The 4,274-nt window shown below is 40.8% G+C and overlaps 1 pseudogene; it reads right to left on the bottom strand.

Annotated features, from left to right (window-relative positions):
* Positions 1–497: 497 nt before the first annotated feature.
* On the bottom strand, positions 498–3,416 carry LOC108988329 (annotated as a pseudogene).
* Positions 3,417–4,274: the final 858 nt, after the last annotated feature.

The following is a 4,274-nucleotide window of genomic DNA, read 5'->3' on the forward strand; positions in this document are numbered from 1 at the left end:
ATGATACCCACTGGATGGAGGATTACTTCATACTAAAGAGGCGAGTTGAGGAGTTGAGAGGAAGCCTGGAATGTCAGATTGCGAAACACCTAAGGCCTGAAGAACAAGTGCCAAGGTGAGGAGTGGAGCGAGATCAGGATAACAAGAAAGTAGAAGTACAAGCGGGCAACGACCATCGAGGGGGGACGGCTGAGATGCCCCTCACCAGCATTCGAACTACAATAGAGCACCCTTGCGAGATACGTACCATAGTGGGAGGATTTGCCGAGGGAGGAACTTCTGCATCCAGTAGGAAAGCCCATGCTCGTAAAGTGAGATAAGAGGAGGTGTACACGACCGACAGAACCCAAAAGCAATCAAGGAGAGGAAGCATAGAGAACATTTCTTTTGGGGAGGAAGATTGCGAGCGGGTTTTGTACCCACATGACGATGCGTTGGTTGTAACTCTGTTGGTCGCCAACTACACTACTCGGTGAATTTTGACTGACAACGGAAGCTCAGCCAATATCCTCTTGGGACCCCTTCATCAAAATGGGCATTGACCTCAGCAAGCTACAGTCGTCGCCCACGCCATTGAAAGGATTCTCTAGAGACTTAGTGCAACCCTTGGGCATGATCACTCTACCTGTCACAGTTGGAAAGGAAGCCCAAAATACAACTGCTATGACCGACTTTCTCGTCTTCAAGGCCCCTTTGTCCTACCATGCCATATTGGGATGTCTGTTCTTAAACAACCTTAGAGTAGTCATCTCTACTTATCACCTAAAGATGAAATTCTCGATGGAAGCAAAAGTTGGCAAAGTTCGAGGTGAGCAAACCTTGGCATGAGAGAGCTACGTGCAAGAACTTAGGTCAGGGGGAGCAGACGTCCATATTGTGGGCATCGAGGTTCCACCTTCACCCCCCGGTGAGGTTCCACCTCCATTGCCTATCTTTCTTGACCAAGGTGTAGAGACTTGGTATGAAGAAATTCTGCTGCAAGCAAAACCCAACAAACCATTAGAATTGGTAGCCTTCCACCCAGAGCGGCCGAAGACCACGACATCGGTTGGGACAAGACTCCGGCCCAAAGTTCGAGAAGCCCTAAAACAATTGTTGATTGAGCATAGAGACGTGTGTGTGCAAAGCCACGAGTACATACCAAGGATAGAAAACTATGTAATTGATCACCGTCTTTGTGTCAACCCCATCGTCAAAAAAGTCCGTCAAAAGAAGAGGTCGTTCAACATGAAGAAATACGCAGCCATAGTCGAAGAAGTTGGCTGATCGCTCGTTGTAGGGTTCATCAAGAAAGCCCACTATCTCAAATGGCTGTCCAATGTCGTGCTAGTAAAAAAGGCCAATGGGAGGTGGAGAATATGCATGGACTTCACCGACCTCAACAAAGCATGCCTGAAGGATAGCTTCCCACTGCCATGGATTGACGCAATCGTTGACTCTACAACGAGACACCGAATGTTAAGCTTCATGGACGCCTATTGGTTCCTTTTTACAGGTCATTGATTAAGACTAGTTGGTGGTGAAATACATCATCAATACTTAATACAAAACTTCTTATTTTTAAAAAATTAAATTATTCAAAACTTTCTCTCATTTCTTAATACTCAATCTAACAAAATCTCAAATATTCTCAAAATATGAATTCCTTAAAAAGGTATTGTTATGCACTTATTGGGAAAGGCTTATCTTTTGGTTGATTTGCATGTGACAATAAATTCACCTAAAAATTATGGTGACTCTATTGCTAGAGATTAATATGAAATAGCTGATTCCAACGGATTTAACGTTGATTTCCTTATCTACCAAAAGAATAAGATCATAAGATAAATACTCAAATACCTAGAAATGTTACCATACTATAGTATATGACCTTTATGCAGCTATGGGATAAGAACTTGGCAAAGAAAAGGCATTTTCAGAAAATTCAACTTCAAACTTACTTTTTGTAGCTTTTCTGGTGTCAAATTCTTCATTTGCAAGGAAGCAAATCACGTTAGATACAACACATGATAAAATTAATGAGAAGTGAGATTCAGTAGCCATGTACCCGAGTCTCTCTCTCGCTCTCTCTCTCTCTCTCAAAGGTAAAAAAGTATGTACTGAGAATTTGGATTTGACATGATAAAGTTGGCAACGCCATCCACCGCATGCTCCTCACTAACAACTACATAATTTTCATTATCGATTCCGCTCCATTCCTCAACATTGCTCGGAACCATTTCATCTGTGACCCATACCCACCAGCTGGGTTCTTCTCTATCAACTTTGACTAAAATTTCAGCCGAATCCACATCATCACCTAGACAAAGAACCAAACACAATGTGAGAATAGCAAGAAAAAGCAAAAGAGAACGGAGGGAAAGGGATGAAAAGTTGCTACTGCATTCGATTGATTACTAAAGCTTTACACAGAGATGTTGCTTTATACTAAAAATAGACCAACAAACTAAGGAATCTTTACAGCATTGTACCAGCCCTGTACAGCTAAGGATAACTACTTCTAAAACTACAAAATGATACATTACAACTCAACCGGAATGAGGACCATCTAGTAATTTAACTACAGATTAATTACAAGAGGTAATTCCATGTGATGAAGAGTGTGGCTGCATATCAGAATCATCCATATTGCCACGAACAGCTATGTCCACATCTGAAGGCTTGAGTGTACTGATGCCATGTTGCTCTAATACAGAATACCAGAAAAAGATGAAAACTATGAAACTTAAAAGGATAGAACAAAATGCTGAATTAAAGCTCATAAAAAAAACCTGAGGTTTCCTTAAAAGGAAACTCGCTGCTAGTCCTATTGATCGATGCCTGCTGGAGGGATTTGAACCGATCCAAGAATTGTTCAGAATCCACTGTTGCCAAAAGCAGTAACCCCGCATCAAATAAATTAAAATTAAATCTTTTTTGACATGAGACAGTTGATGGATGAAGGTGCTACGCAATAAGATATTGGATATAACAAAGGAAAGCAAATGCCAGGGTAAGCGTAAAATTGCTCAAGGAACCTATTTTCTTAGACAAATTAAAAACTTCCGTTTCTTTGACATGAACCCAATAAGAAGTTCCACAAATTCAACAGGAAGTGGCAAAATTTCAGAACTTCTACCGAAGTAGTCACAAATAGTAACAAGTCAATGACGTACATCGGGTGGGCAATCGTTCAGGGAAAAGGGGGATTCTGAGAGGTCCTGAACAAGCTTCAAATTCTGCTCGAGCAAAGTCCTAAGACGCCGATTCTCCGATCGCAGAGACTCCAACTCGTCGTACGAATTGGTCTCGGTCTTGGTGTGGGCAGTGCCATCGTGCTCGTGGTGGTGGTGATGGTGGTGCTCCATAGCGGTCCAGGCCACGTCAGCGACCTCCAGAACCGTTTTGGCCACCTCAATTGCACCATGGCCTCCCATGGCTTATGGGAAATTTCGGACCTTTGCTTCCAGTTTCTGGTGGGTTCCGCAAACCTACTCAGCTTTTTCCTCTCTTGTTTTTTCTCTTTTCTTTTTGCCGCTCCTCTCCGTTATATTCTTTCTCTAGAGAGATAGTAACAGTTGCGAATTTTACAATGGTGCATTTTTTTTAATTATTATTAAAAAAATTAATTTTTTAATGTAAATTTTATATTTACTTGAGAAGTGCGCGACGATTATGTACTGTAAATATCATTTCTCTTATTACAATAATTTGTAAATATAGTCATCGGCAATACAATTATAATACGTGGATGACAAGTAGCGTAAAAACTTTCACATAAAATTATTCCTTCTACAAAGCAATTATCGTAAACAAGTCTTTAGTTTTTAGGACATGCAGTCCCAATCAGACTAATGTTATTTGCAAGGCCACAACACACAGAAAAGCTGTAACATATAATTTGATATTCTCACATCAATTAACTATCATTGGTAGACCCCCCTGCTTCAGTATCTTGAAGAAACTTTGATTTGATCTTGTTGAGTGTGACTGAAACAGTTTTCATATCCATCCTCTCTTGGGGTGAATCTGCGCAACAAATTAAAGCCAATCTCATAACAGATGATAAACAACCCTCCATAGTAGCATAATTCCTTTCGTTTCTCAACAAGTTAGTATCAACAACTTCATTTATTGAAAGGGGTAACGATTCCTCTACCCACTGAAAGAATTTGATGATAAGTCGACTTCCAAGAGATAAGTAAGGCTCCATAAGCTCAGAGGAATAGTAGAAGTTAATTGGTTAAAGCTGAAGTGGAGTTCCCTTTGAAAAGTCAAATTGTTTATGCACGTAG

The sequence above is a fragment of the Juglans regia genome, chromosome 13 (genome assembly GCF_001411555.2).
Source record: "Juglans regia cultivar Chandler chromosome 13, Walnut 2.0, whole genome shotgun sequence".
NCBI classification, from domain to species: domain Eukaryota; kingdom Viridiplantae; phylum Streptophyta; class Magnoliopsida; order Fagales; family Juglandaceae; genus Juglans; species Juglans regia.